The following is a 14062-nucleotide window of genomic DNA, read 5'->3' on the forward strand; positions in this document are numbered from 1 at the left end:
CCTAACCCGGCTCAGTACCTCCTCTGCCGCCTGCCTCTCTGGTGCCGAAGCCATGAAACCCTGAGGGCTTTGGAGACTATCTTCCCAGGTTCCCTTCTGTGGCCACGTCTATTCATTAAGACGTCTGGGACTTCCTGGGCAGGTTCCCCACAGGCAACACCCACTATCGGAAGTTCTCCTTTTGCATCAGGTTGAAAGGTGCCGGTAAACCAATGCCTCTCTAGTCCAGCCAGCAGGCTGGGGTGGGAGACCCACCACGTCCTAGACTCTGTATGGTAAACGCTGAAACACTGACAGCTCTCCCTTAGGTTACCCCTCATACTCTCTCCTCTAAAGTGGCCAAGCCACATCTCCCCATAGGTTTTAATTCATAATCCTCCAGAAAGGTGGTCTGAATAAACAAAAGGAGCCTGGAGACTGGCTCTTGAGGGTCAGGGCTCCAGCCTCTCCTTCCCCAGAAGGTGCCTGAGCCTTCTGCTCGTGAGCTCATCAAGTCCCCAGTCTCTGGGGTCCGAGGCCTCAGGATGGGCCATCTGAATGGAAGCAGAAGGCAGGGCCACTTGGTCCCTCCCAGAGATAGGTTTCAATGGAGTTACTCACACATCTCATTCCTGGGCTTAAATGAGCATGGTAAAGAGCCAGAGACGAAAAGGGGAAAGAAACCAAACTAGGAAAGCTCAAGCTGTTTGTTCTTTTCCTAGTCGGGTGAGACCGGCAGTGGCCTGCCCCCCTGCGCCTGTGTCTGGTGGCCGGGAGCATGCCAGCACTGAGGGACAGCACCCCACTGCCTTCACCAGCCCGAGCGAGCAGCCCCCAGCGGCCCTTTGCCTCTCGGCCACCAGAGGTCAGAACGACTGCATCCAGAGTCCTCCTAAGGCACAGACCCTGGACTCCGGGAAGGAGATTCAAGCGTTAATCAAGAGGCAGAAATTTTCTTTTACTGCTTTCTCATTTAATACTGTTATTTCTTTTAAATTTTACATTATATTTTATATGTATAAAAATATATGTAACACACACGTATAATGAAGCATAGTAATAAGATAAACACTCATAAACAAGTAACTTAAGAACTAGAATTTTACAAATACTGCGGCATCTACCTGTTTTCCTCCAACCCATCTCCCTGCATCACTCTCAGAAGTAAAGAGTATCCTGAATATCTATTTTTTATCATTCCCTTGCTCTTCTTCAAAAGAATTTTTAAATTAAGATACAATTCACATCCCATGAAATTCATCGTTTTAACGTCTACGATTCAATGGTTTTGAGTATATTCGCAAAATTGTGCAGCCATCATCACTAATTCCAGAACATTTTCATCATCCCCAAAAGAAACCCTGTACCCATTAGCAGTCGCTCCCCATTCTCCCCTCACCAGCCCCTGACAACCACTAATCTACTTTTTCTCTACGGATTTGCCTGTTCTGGACATTTCATATAAAAGAATCATAAAATATGTGGCCTTTTGCATCAGATTTCTGTCACTTAGCATAATGTTTTCAAGGTTCATCCATGTTGTATCAGTACTTTATTTCTTTTTACGGCTGACTAATATTTGACTGTATGGATCTACACCTTGCTTTTTAAAAATATACTTATTACATACATATACCTGAATACTACATTGTTTAGTGGGCTTTTTTGAGCCTTACAATTGTGATATGTTGTTTACAGTCTTCTGGGACTGGGTTCTTTTGTTCAACGTTGTTTCTCAGATTCATCCACATTACATGTAACCGTAGTTCATTCATTTTCAGTGTTACATAATATTCCACTGTGCAGGTAAATGATCATGCACTGGTACATTCTCCTGTCGGTGGACATCTGTTTTTTTCCCAATTTTATCCTATTATTAAATAATGCAGTTGTGAACATTTTTGTGTGTGTTCCCCAGGACTCACATGCAAGAGACCCAAGGGCACTCTTTTCCCTCTCTTCTGACCACCACTCCCATTAAGAATACATTTTACCCTGCAACCCAGTACAAACATATATTCCTGTAAACTAGAAACAATAATATCACAATACAATACTGATCATTTCTATGAATGATGCCATCTGATATTTTCTATTCAATTTGGTTTCTTTAAAAAAAAAAGGGCTAGGCCCATGAATGAGTCACAATGCAGTTTGAAAAATTATGTTCTACAGATAAACCTGGGAGTGAAGTCTTTGGGTTGTATGGTCTGCAAACTGTCAACTTTACAACATAATTTCATATCGTTTTCCAAAGCGATCATCCCCATTTTAACATCCCACCAGCTGCACATGACTGTTCCCATTACCCTACATCCTTATCAGTACTTGATATTACCAGACAGCTTAATTTCTGCCAATCCAGAGATGTAAAATATGGTCTTAATTAGACTACACAGGAATGGAGTTGGGCTATTTGACATTCCTGTTTTATCATCAATGCTGTATTTTTCACGTCTTTCACTCATTTTCCAAATGGGTTGACAATACTGTTAATCATTTCTCATTCTGGGTACTAAGCCTTTGTCATTAAGTATTGCAACTATCTCTTCCCAGTTAGCGGCTTGTCTTTTCACCTCTTAAAACTGTCTTTTGATGAACAGAATTTCTTAACTGTAATGGAATTGAATGCAATGATTTTCATCTTGTTTAAGATATTCTTTGTCAGCTTGAGACAGAAAGAGTTTTCTTCTAAAAATATTAAAGATATATCTTTTACATTTAAATCTTTATTCCAGCCAGAATTGATTTATGTAAGGTGTGAAGTAGGGATCTAATTTCTACTTTGTTCCATACTGATAACCTGTTGTCCTGGAACCATTTGCTGACACCTGCTGCGCCCATGATGTACAATGCCACTTTTGTCATATTTCTGGTTTCTTTAGGTGTGGGCCTGTTTCTTGATCTATTGGTCAATTCATCTGTACCCGCATCAAAATCACAGTGTCTCAGTTCCTGCAGCTTTATAGTAATCTTCCCATGTGGTCTGAGAAGACTCCCTCTTCTTTTTCTCTTCTTTCTTTTCTTCCTCTTTCACCTCTTCCCTCAGGAATATCTTCACTATTCCTGGTCTTTTGCACTTAGATATAAATTTTAGACCCAGTCTGTCAACTTCATCTAAAACCGCGGGGATTTTCACTGGAATTGCAATGGATCTGTCTACAGAACAACTTGGGGAGAACTGAAATTTTGGTGATCTTGAGTCTCCTGTCTATAAATAAATCTTTTTGCTTTTTAGGTCCTTTTCAGTGTCTTTTAATAAAGTTTTATAAATGCTTTCATACAGGTCTTGTACATCTCCTACCAGATTTACTGCTAGATACCTTATAAGTTTTATTGCTATTTTAAATGCTCTTGTGCGTGGTTTCTAATTTTTGCTGGTATAGAGAATGACAATTGATTTGTATTTATTGGTCTTAAATCCAATCATCTTGCTAAACTCTCTTATTATTTCTAATAATTTACCGATACATTCTTTTGGGTTTTCTCTCTAGATATATCATCTGTAAATGATACAGCACTGTTTCGTCTTTTCCAAATCTTACACTCTTTATTTTCTATTTTTTGTCTTACTGTACTGTTAGGATTTACCGTAAAATGTAGAATAGAAGTAGTGATAATGGACCCACAAACACACATACTCAAGCACATACAGTCTTATTACTGATTTTTTGTGTGTGTATTTATTTCTAATTATTTCCCAGGTTTACTGTGATATATTGATATACAATATTGTATAAGTTTAAGGTGTACCATGTGACAATCTGTTACATGTATATATTGTGAAATATTACAACAAGGTTAGCTGACACCTCCACCACCTGACAGAATCACCTTTTGTGTGTGTGTGGTGAGAATACATAACCAAACTGTGGTATATATACAATGGAATAGTATTCAGCAATTAAAAAAAGGAAATGACTGATTTTAAATAGATTTCTTCTGTTTTAGAAGTTCCCCTCTAAACCTGGTTTTCCAAGATGTTTCTGTTTTATATTAATTATGAATGCATTTTCTATATTTATAGTTGTTTTTTTTTTTAAAGATTGGCACCTGCATTAACATCTGTTGCCAATCTTTTTTTTTTCTTCTCCCCAACGCCCCCCAGTACACAGTTGTATATTCTAGTTGTGAGTGCCTCTGGCTGTGCTATATGAGATGCCACCTCAACATGACCTGATGAGCGGTGCCACATCTTCACCCAGGATCCGACCCGGCAAAACCCTGGGCCGCCCAAGTGGAGCACACGAACTTAACCACTTGGCCACGGGGCCAGCCCCTATATCTATAGTTTTTAACCTTTAATCTACAAATGAAGTAAATTATATGTACGAATCATCTAATGTTAAATCATCCTTGAATTTCTGGGATAAAATCAATGTATTGTCTTTTTAATGAACTGATGGATTTGGTTTGCTGATATTTCTTTAGGATTTTTGCATTTATATGCCTGAGTGAGACTGGGCTACAATTTTTATTTAATTGTATTGACTGGCCTGGTTTTGGTATCGTGGTGATACTAGACTTACGGAACAAGTATTTCCTCTCTCGCTATCCCCTGGAAGAGTTTGCAGAAGATTGGAATAATCTGTTGTTTGAATGTTTGGTAGAACTTAACTGTAAAATCATCTGACCTAGTATTTTGTTTGTGGGAGAATTTTAAATTGCCTATTCAATTAATTAATGGCTATGACACTCTTCAGATTTCTATTTCTTCTTGAATATATTTAGTGAGTTCCAATTTTTATAGAAAATTTCCCTTTTATGCTTTCAAATTTATTGCCATAAAGTTCTTTATAGTATGTCCTAATCATCATTAGAAATCATTAATTTCTGTTGGATCTGTAGTTATGTTCTTTTGTACATTCTTAATATTGTTTATTTTTGACAACCTTTTTTCTTGACCAGTCTTACTAGAGGTTTAACTATTTTATTAGTCTTTTCAAAGAACCAATTCTTGGTTTTGTTGATCCTCTTTATTGTGTGTTTTAAATTATTCTTCATTCTGTCCTAATACATTCTTTGGGTTTATTCTATTGCTCTTTCTTTATATTTATCTTCTTACGTTGGATACCTAGTTCATTAACATTTAGGCTTTCTTGTTGTCTAGTATAAGCATTTAAGACTATAATCCTCTAGGTGCCACTTTCACTCCAAGATATAAACTTTGAAATGTGTTTTTTTGATAATTGTTTAGTTCTCAGTACTTTAAACTCGCATTATAATTTCTTATTTGACCTGTGCATTATTAAGAAGTGTGTTTTTTAAATATCCAAATGTATAGTGATTTTTAATTTACTTTTGTTATTGACATCTAAAGAGTGCTGTGGTCAGAGAATGTGGTCTATAGGATACAGAGGCCTTGAAATTTATTGAGACGCTTTATGATCTGTATATAGTTAGTTATTTAAAAAATTATATTCCATCTATTAGAAGATTGTAAATTCCTTCATTGTTGGGAAGAAAATTCTATATGCCTATTAAATTAAAATTATTAACTGTGTTGTTTAAATTTCTACACATTTCCTCATTTTTTGACTGATTATATTGTCCTGTGAGTTGGATCTTTTAGGATTATACACTAATCCCCTCTGTCTTAAATTCTATTTTACGTTCTACCTTTCTGTGTCCTTAGGTGTTGCGTATGTGTCTTACCATGTTATAAACAGCAAAGAGCTAGATTCAAAAAAAATTCAACCCGATAATCTCTATTAACTGTCAAGTTTACTCTGTTTAACTTTATTGTGACTATTGACATATTTGGTCTGATTTCTACCATCTGTTCTTCCCCTACTTTTCTTGTGTGTATTTCTCTTTGCACCTTTTTTTAATTGGTTATTTTTTTCTTATTCACTTTCTCCCTCTACTGGCTGAGAGATTATACAAGCTATATCTAGTCTTTTAGTGGTTACCTTTGGAATTTTACCATGTGTGTTTGCTATAGACTGAAGGTTTCTGTCCCCCAAAATTCATATGTTGAGACCTAATCCTCAAGGTGATGGCATGTGGAGGTGGGGCCTTTGGGAGGTGAGTAGGTCATGAGGGAAGAGCCCTCAGGAAAGCGATTAGTGCTCTTATAAAAGAGACCACAGAGAGCTCTCCCCTCCTTTTCATCACGTGAGGGCTCAGTGAGAAGTCAGCAACAAGGAAGCAGGCCTTCATAAGACAGTGAATCTGTCAACTTCCCAGCCTCCAGGACTCTGAGAAAGCAACGTGTGTGTTTATATGCCATCCAGTCTATGGTATTCTGTCAGAGCAGCCCAAACGGACTAAGACAGTATTGGATTTAACAAAGACTAAAATAAAATGTAAAGTTAAAAGGCATGATAGTTATTAGGTATAATACCCTTCTTGAAGAATACACACCACGTCCTTTCTGATATATATGCTATTACTATACAAAATTTCCGTTGTTTTTAATCCTATGAAATAGACATAAGTATCTGTAGCTCATGGAAACCATGTTTTTAGATTTACCCATGTGTGTAGTAGCCAGCCTGCCACATGGCCCCCAATACCTCCTGTTATTCATACGGTTGTATAGTCCCTTCCATACTGCACTAGCGTTAGTCTGTGCAACCAATAAAATATGGCAGCACTGATAAGTCATTTCCAATATTAGATTATAAAAGGCACCGCGACTTTCTTTTCTTGCTCCCTCCCTCTCTCTTGCTCTCTCACTCGCTCTCGCTCTCTCTCTCTCTCTCTCTCTGTCTCTCTCTCTCACTCTCTGTCTCTGTCTCTCTCGGACTGCTTGCTCTGGAGAAAGTTACCTGCCACGTCTTAAGGATACTCAGGACCCCTGTGGAGAGGCCCATGTGACAAAGAACTGAGGGCCTCAGTTCGAAAGCCCACTAGGAAATGAGGCCTGCCACGACCCACGTGCATGAGCCCAGAAGCAGGCCCTCCAGCCTTCACATGACTGTCACCCTGGCTGGCAGCTCGACTGCACGCTCATTAAAGACTTTGAGCAGAAGCACCCAGCTGGGCTGCTCCCGATTCCTGACCCTCCAAAATTAGGTGAGATAATAAATGTTTATTGTTTTGAGCTGCTGCGTTTGGGGGTAATTTGTTACGTAGCCATAGAGAACTAATAGAACATATTAACTCATTTGCTCATGATTCTTTTTGAGTCAGTCATCCTTCAAACCATTTTCTATATTCCTGAACAACACCTTTGACAATTTTCCGTAAGGAAGATCTATTGGTTATACACTCAGTTTTTGTTTATCTGAAAATGTTTTCATTTCACCCTTGTGGTGGACAGACCCTAAGGGGATCCCCAATAATTCCAGCCTTCTAGTATTCAAGCCTTTGTATAATCCCCTCCCCTTTAATGGGGGCAGGAGCTGGAACTTGCTTCTAACAAACAGAATATGGCAAAGATGATGGGATGTCACTCGCATGATGGTGTTACGTTATATAAGACTCAATCTCAGCAGACTGGAGCTAGGGAATTTTCTCCCTTGCTGACTTGAGGACCTGGGGCCAGCCCGGTGGCATAGCAGTTGAGTTCCCCTCATTCCGCTTCAGCGGTCTGGGGTTCGCCACAGGTTCAGATCCCGGGTGTGGACATGGCACTGCTTGGCACACCATGCTGTGGTAGGCGTCCCACATATAAAGTAGAGGAGGATGGGCACGGATGTTAGCTCAGAGCTAATTTTCCTCAAAAAAAAAAAAAGAAAAGAAAAGAAAACGAGGACCTCAGTCCTTCCACCACAAGGAGATAAATTCTGTCAATAGTCTGAGGGAGTGTTGGAGTGGATCTCTCCCCAGTTGATCCTCTGCTTAGGCTACACTCCAGCCAACATGTAGACTATAGCCTGGTGACACTCTGAAGCAAAGGGCCCAGGCAAGCTGTGCTGGACTCCTGACCTACAGAAACCAGGAGATAATACATGCGTTTTGCTTTAAACTGCAAAGTTTGTGGTAATTTGTCATGCACCCTGAAAGGTAGCTTGGCCATGTACACAATTCTAGGCTGGTAATTATTTTGGCTCTGCACCTTGAAGATGTTATTTTACTGCTTTCTGATTTCCATTACTGCTGTTGAGAAATCTACTGCTTACTATCATTTCTTTATAATGTTCATCTTTTCTCTCTCTGCCTCCTTTTAATTTCTTTCTCTTTTGGTGTTCTGAATTTCACTAGACCAGAGTCTAAATGTGGATTTATTTCTATGTATTCTGTTGTGTTTCCTTTACCTGTGGATTCATCCTTTTCATCAGTTTTGAAGACCTTTCCACCATTATTCCTCCACATGTTGTCTCTCCTCCATTCTATTTTCTTCTCTGAGACTAGGAGTATGTTAGATATTCTCACAATTTTCCATCTTGGTGAACTGCTCTTTCACGTTTTCTATGTCCTTGGTTTTCTGTGCTGCCTTCTGAGTAATTGTTTCAGATTTATTTTCCATATACTAATCCTCCTTCTAATTGTGTTTAATCCATCCATTTAGTTTTCTATTTAAATGATTATATAATTTATTTCTAAATATTCTACTTGGTTCTTTTTCAAATTGCCTGGTCGTTTTTCTTAGTCTTTGTTGCCTGCACATTTTTGTTATCCCATCTTTTATTTCTTTCAACATTTCCTACATAGTTATTTTATACTCTGCATCTGATAATTCCAAAATCTTAAATCCTTGGGGGTCTAAATCTATTTGTTGTTTCTGTGCCTCCCAGTCATAGTGACTTGGTGTTTCCTGTGTTTGCTAATCTTTGATTGTGAGCTCATATTGCTAGATTTAGTCTGTGGGAAATTAACACTCCTAAAATGGGATGCTTTCCCCCAGAGAGGATTCGTTTTGCTTTTTCATGCAGACTGAAGGTGGCAGATACCAGTCTTAGATCTCAAGGGCTTAACGTAAGAGTCTCCAGTTTGGCTTCCTAAACTTGTTGGGACCGAGGCTCATCAGTCTGTGGAATGCAGTGATGTCCACTAGCATTCGTTCTGGGAGCAACTCTGGCTGACGTTCTGGTTACACTTCACAAAATCCAACGCTGGTTTTATCTCATGGGTTGTTAGTTTTTAGGTAGTTTTTGGTTTTGGGGAGAGGAGTGGTGACTTCCCTTCCTTCTTATGAGCCAAGCTCTATTATAACAAATCTTGTTTATCTGGGATCACTTCTTTTGTAGTGGGAAGGCTCTTCAATGTGTCAGCCAACTATACTGTCCTAAACACAGTTTTCAAAGTATGAAATAAAATAAGTTTTAAGCACTTGCTATTTGTAAAATCTTTACGGGTTTCTTTGTTTTAGGGGGCGGTGACAGGTTTGCTGCTATGTCTGAGACAAGTCCTGTCTACAAATTATATCTTGAAGTTACATCTGCTCCTTGCTCAGCCAGTGGGGAGACTGGACTCACGGTCTGGAAGGAGGATGGAACTGGACATTAAAACCCTTCAAATGCTGGAGGCTTTGGTGTGAATATTGGATCTGAGGAGACAGAGGGCAGGACAAATGTGCCAGGCTTCCCACAGCGGCCCCTTGACAGTTGGGGTTATTAGGGAGAGAGGTTCTTAGGAAAGCAGGTCCCTGCTGGCAATAGGAAAGACACACATCCAGGGGTCCAAGCCACTAGTCACTGCTGTGTCTTCCCCTCAACTCCCCACAATCACCTCCACAGATGCTCAGGTTCAAGTCAATCCCACACTGAATTCCCAGAAATGGCCATACTATTCCGGGCTCTACAAGGGATCAACAGGCGAACAAGATACAACCTCAGCTTCAAAGGAGAGGCAGGGTTTGGAAGCTAAGGGCTCTGAGATATCAGCAAATGTGAAGAGGGCTTCAAAGACGCTGAGACCACAGGCCAACAGAGTCCACCAGGGCACGGAAAGGGGAGCAGGGAAGACAACAGGGAACCTGGGACATTTCCATGGAGGAGCTGACATTTCAGCTGAACCTTGAAAGTAGAATGGGATGTTGACGGACAGGGATAAAAAGAGACAAAAGGAACGGCATTCTGGCCGAGGACAGCAGGAGCAAAGGCAGTGAGAAGGGAAAATGGAAAGCAGGGAGGACAAATATTCAGTGCAAGTTCAAGTTCAGTTCAAGCTGACTCTCAAGGCACTTCATTCCAGAGTGGCTGCCTGAAGTGGCTTCCTCAGAAGGATTCCGATGAGGTCCAGCAGGAGAGGGCCTTCATCCATGAGTAACGTCTGTGTAGCCCGGGAGGGGGCTGGGACAGCAATCAGCCAAATGTTTGCCATTTCTAGAGTAAGACAGTGAATAATCTAGTTGAGGAGAGCACGAGGGGGTGGGTGGTGAGAACGCTGATAAGACAGCTGGAGTCAGATTGTGGAGGATCTTGAATGCCAAGCTAAAGAGTAAAGACCTGTCCTTGTATTCTAAAGAAAACACTTCTGATCAAGTTACAGGGCACTGAAAGAAGTATTGGTACCAATCTGGAAAGTGACCAGCTCCCTACTCCTTCAAGCTGCTGCTGGGGCCTGGGCCACCACAGCCACCCCTCAGCACAGGCCTCAGCAGGGTGCCTCTTGACCCCAACACCCATTTAAAAAATCTCGTGGCATTTCAAAAATCTGCTAGCATTGCCCCGGAGTCAAGTGGCCAAGTACACACTCAAGTCTCCAGAGAGACACAGATGCCTTTCTCTCACTGCTGCCCCAAGAAACTCGACCTCAGCCTCCCTTCCCTCCCACACAACCACCCCTCTGCATCCTCTGCATCCTCCACCCTCCCACTTACCACACATTCCTTCCTCCCAGAAAGGAAGCTGGGCTCCCTGGGGCTGCCGGGTGGGTGAGGGGGGGACAGGTTAAGAGGAGGTAGAAGTGATAAATCTCTTTTCCAGCCTACAGAGTCTAAGGAATAGGGAAGAGAGCAGGGAGGGGTCTTTGGGAGAGGGAAAAGCAAGGCTCAGTCAGATGGAGCTGGGAGAGCGGGTTCAGGGACATCACATTAGCCTCCATGTGCTTGTGAGGCCCTGGACCCCTTCCTGTGGAATGCCTGTGGACCTGGACCCCCTGCCTGGGACAGGGCTCTGGAGAAGTCATCCCTGTTAGATGGGGGACTCCTGAGCCTCCTCACTCTGCTGCCCCCCAACTCTGAAACTCTAGATCACTCGACCACCTCCCCATCTGGAAAATGGGACCAGCCACATTTTGCTTCCCCTAGAGCATCTTAGGAGAAAGAATTCGGTTTCCACTCGTTTTTCTTCTCCTTTCCATGTTCTCGTTTCTCTCTACATCAGTAAACAGCTGACATTTTGGGTGGCAGTAGCACTTCCATGTTAATTTTGCTCCCCGATCTTCCTGCGTTTTGCACAGGTGCTTTCTGCGTGTGCCGGAGAAAGCAATCAGAAGAGTTTCTCCGGCGATTATCTTTCCATACTGAGTCACATAATTTCACATAATTGCTGGGTAAAAAGCTGCTCGCAAAAAGAAGCCACTAGCTGATGATATAGCAACACGCTGTATTATTTTTGATTCCACGCCGCAGTAAGATAGATCAGAATACCCAGCTCCATTGTGAAAATAACTCAGAAACAACCTCCCTTTAAAATGCAGAGGCTCCAAATGACAGTGGAAGTTCATTATCTCACCCCCACCCCTCCCTCCCGCAGCCCCCAAAGCCTTGCTTCCCCTTCCCTCACATCCCACCTGCTTGCCTTTCTTCCAGCTCAGCCCATGGGCAACGCGCCTGGGTCCTGGCAGGATCTCCAAAGAAAGATGAACCCTCCACCCCAACAGGACGTGCAGGAAGAAATCCTTTAATGGGGTCACGGAATGCCTGGGCCCCGCTGTTTGGGCTGACTGGTGACCCCAGACTGTGTCTGTATGCCAGGGGACATGAGTTAGCCTGTGATATATCCAAATCTTTGCAACAAAGAGGCCTTTTAAAAGAAGATTCTGCTGTGTATAAATAGGATATAACCAAGATGCGAGGTTTACCAGATGGAGCTGGAATCACAGAGTGCCAGAGCGAGTTAGAATGGTTGAGATGAAAACTCTTACTTTTTATTTGAGGAGACTGAGGCCCCCACAGAGAAGGACTGGAGCCAATTCATCTGGTTAGTCAGGGGCAGAGCCGGCCTCGGAACCCACACCTCCCACTCCGGTCTCCTGAGCTGATGTGCCGGGATCAGGAGGTGGGCAGGCCAGGGTCAGAGAGGAGCACGCTGAGGGCCTGGGGAAGGCTGAGCAATGCCTGAGAGGACAGGCAGCCCAGCCAGAGCCAGGGAAAAAGACAAGGCCCCCCCACAGGAGGGAGGGTGGGAATGAGGCAGGAGAGGGGGTAAGGAGGAGGCACCCGGCAGCCTCCTCGGCTCTCCATTAGAAGACCACTTTGATCAGGGATGTCAGGGGGCAGTGCTGGCCTCTGTGAAGGCAAGTGATGGAGTCACGTCTAGAAAGGGCCTCAGAAGGCACGGAGCCAAACCCCTCACTCTCAACGGGAGGAAGAGATGATCAGAACCGTCCTTTCCGATTCTCCTGGCTGTGCAGGGAGGGTGGGTTTGGCGCAGGTGGCCGTTACCGCAGCACAGATCTGAGCAGTCGAAGGCCAGGCTCAGGACCGAAAACAGAGAAGGCCAGGCTCAGGACCGAAAACAGAGAAGGCCAGGACTAAAACTCACACAGACAGATTAGTCTGATTTACTGGGAGAAAGGTGGATTCTTTATATCCCTAAGACCTTAGTAAGTCTTACTGTTCGGGAGGAAAATGGGGGAGGTAGTCTGATCTATTTGTGCTAAGATCTTTTGGAGACAGGGGACTGGCCCCCAGGGGTCTTTTAAGGCCTCCTTAGCCTCGGATTCTACGGGCCGCATAGGCACATTATGAGTGGTACCAACAGTTCTCGATCCCACGTGCTAATGAAGGGGGCTTGGGGAGGCGGTCAGCACAAACCAGCAGATAACGCCCAGACCCGTGGCTCGGCTTTGGAATGTGCTGTGCTTTTATGAGAATGTAGGCGTCATCATGCCTCAGTGCTGGGAAGGCTGGAATGTTCTCCTTGATCTTCCCTGGCATGCCCTTCTACCCCCGATGTCTCCCTGCTCCCCATCCACGCTGGGGCAGCCAGGCATCCTTGGCACTCAAACCACCTCCTCCACTCACACAGCTGCCCTTTTCCTCTCTAAACTGCCCATCGCCTTTCTGCTTCCCATCTCAGATGTTTTGGCTTAAAGGCCTCTTGGGGTTTTAGGTACCTGAGTGAAAAGAAGGCAGAGAACAAAAGGACAGTGATCTACCCACCCGTTCTGTGTCTAGACGAGCTCCAGAAGGGGCTTTTCCAGGGTCCTCCCCGGCTGAGCCCAGCACCCCTCGCTCCTTCTCTGTACCAGGACTGCCTTCAGGTTGGGGTGGGTTTGCCCCTCACCTTGTGTCCCATGTGACCAGTGGCCTGGAATCGGAGGGAAGGACCACACCGTGGCCTCAAACCCCCACCTGTGTGTCCTAAACTCTCTGACCTAGAAGCTCCCGGCCGCAGGGACCCAGAGCCACGAGCAAGTTTCCTCCTCTGCTTTTGTAAAACACAGGGCGGATTCTTCATCTTTGGCTGCTGCTGGGAGGCTGCTCCGGACTCCCTTTCCTCACTGAGCTACAAGACACAGAAGCAGCCTCCTTGACTGTGAAAGCCCCTGACCCCAGGTGCATCCCTGGAAGCAATGGCTGGAGAACATGAACCTCCTAGAGGGGGACGTTCAGGGCTGGAGCTCCTGGCAGCTCCACAAAGCCCAGGCCCCGCTCACCCGCACACTTCCTGGGGCAGCAGCCCTGACAGAGCGCGAAAGGGGAGGTGAGGAAAGACAGCTGAGTCTTCTAGTGGTAGGGAGCCATGAGCGTGGCGGCAGGAAGCAAGGTGCTGACAACTGGGAGTTTGGGGGTGGGGCAGAGGTCTGCCTGGAGCCTCGGAGTCCTTCTGTGGAATCCATAGAAGGAAATGATGGGAACAGAAAATCCTGAGACGGAAACTCCATATCTGAGGCCCAGTCTAGGGGTCTGGATTGGATGTAAGAGGTGACGATAATAATCACGACACACAACACAGGTCAGGCACTGTTCTTAGTACTTTAAATATTAAGTCTCATTTAATCCTTAAAAATAGCCTATGAAATA

General features: G+C 43.8%; 1 protein-coding gene across 1 annotated transcript in view; it reads right to left on the reverse strand.

The window, feature by feature from the left end:
* The window catches only part of FXYD6 (FXYD domain containing ion transport regulator 6), a 33971-nt gene that overhangs the window by 5966 nt on the left and 13943 nt on the right, over positions 1 to 14062 (reverse strand). The window lies entirely within an intron of this gene.

This window comes from Equus caballus, chromosome 7 (genome assembly GCF_041296265.1).
Source record: "Equus caballus isolate H_3958 breed thoroughbred chromosome 7, TB-T2T, whole genome shotgun sequence".
In the NCBI taxonomy this organism is placed as follows: Eukaryota; Metazoa; Chordata; class Mammalia; order Perissodactyla; family Equidae; genus Equus; species Equus caballus.